Source organism: Myotis davidii, unplaced genomic scaffold (assembly GCF_000327345.1).
Source record: "Myotis davidii unplaced genomic scaffold, ASM32734v1 scaffold641, whole genome shotgun sequence".
Taxonomy (NCBI): Eukaryota; Metazoa; Chordata; class Mammalia; order Chiroptera; family Vespertilionidae; genus Myotis; species Myotis davidii.
In genome coordinates this window covers 2,810,582-2,811,714 of record NW_006293232.1, presented here as the reverse complement: position 1 = coordinate 2,811,714, position 1,133 = coordinate 2,810,582, and the positions used below count along the sequence as shown (strand labels likewise).

At 39.8% G+C, this 1,133-nt stretch overlaps 1 long non-coding RNA gene across 1 annotated transcript in view; it reads right to left on the bottom strand.

Annotated features, from left to right (window-relative positions):
• Window positions 1-458: 458 nt before the first annotated feature.
• Window positions 459-1,133, bottom strand: part of LOC107183609 — a 20,527-nt gene continuing 19,852 nt past the window's right edge. The window contains exon 3 of the long non-coding RNA XR_001514394.1: window positions 459-625. This is a non-coding gene — a long non-coding RNA (uncharacterized LOC107183609). The remainder of the gene's footprint in view (window positions 626-1,133) is intronic.

The following is a 1,133-nucleotide window of genomic DNA, read 5'->3' as shown; positions in this document are numbered from 1 at the left end:
TAAAAAACCATTGAAACCTGTAAAGAATTTTGTGAGTTTATTTGAGCCAAACTGTCGACATATTCTGGGAAGCAGAACGAATTGAGATAACACTTGAGCCTACCGGACTTCTGTATCCTGCCGCAATTGTCTACAATGCACACGAAATAAACAAAACCTTAAAAAATGTAAAGAAAAGTTAAGCAGTTGAAGTATAAATGTTTTATTGGCAGCGTTTTTATCGTGTTTAAACCTGTGGATCTCAAAGAATCACTTTACTTCCTTTAGCACTCCCGTTCAAGACCATCCTATCTGAGAGGCCTTCCAGACCCCCAACTATAAATACCATGTTCCTTTGTCCTGCCCACTGTCACTCCCTAACCCTGTTGTCCTAGTTTACTTTTTCCCATAACACTTAGTAACACCCCATAAATATATTGTTTGTCCTCCATTTCTCCATGGTGATAGATTAAGGAGGTGGGATTAAGCAAAGTGAGGAAACCTCTGGGATAGGATAAAAAGTGAAATGATGGACATGTGCTTCTCTTACACAGATGGGTACAGGATAGCTTAACATAATTAACAGTTGACAATTAACTTGATAACAATGACAATGAGGGAATGTCCTGGTGCCATTTGTTGTGCCCTGACGGGGCCGGAGGTAAAAAGGAAGTTACAAAGTTACAAGTTACCCAGACATCTAGAGGATATGTTATCTTAGAGGCCAAAAGGCGAATGGGCTCAGTAAGGACCAAACCAGATCTTTGTCAGGGAAAATATTGGCTTAGGACATGACTACCCATTATAACCTGTTTGTAGTTAATATTTAATATTCAGACCATCTTTTGTGGTTATTTTAGGTCTCTGAGTTTGCAAGACTGCCACGCAGGCCTCCCTTGAGCTTGTCAGGTTAGCATGTGGCTCCTTTCATCCACAATGGGAACGGGAAGAGACTTTACTTTGGGTGATGGGCACACGATTCTGTGTGCAGGTGATGTTTTGTTGAGTTGTACACTTGAAACCCGTATGGTTTTGTGAACCAATGTCATCCCAATAAATTCAATTATAAATTAATCAAACACGCTATTAGTGATCTATTAGCAATGGCTGTATTATCATGCTTCTTTTGCCAAAATAGACTTGTTTGAGCTCCA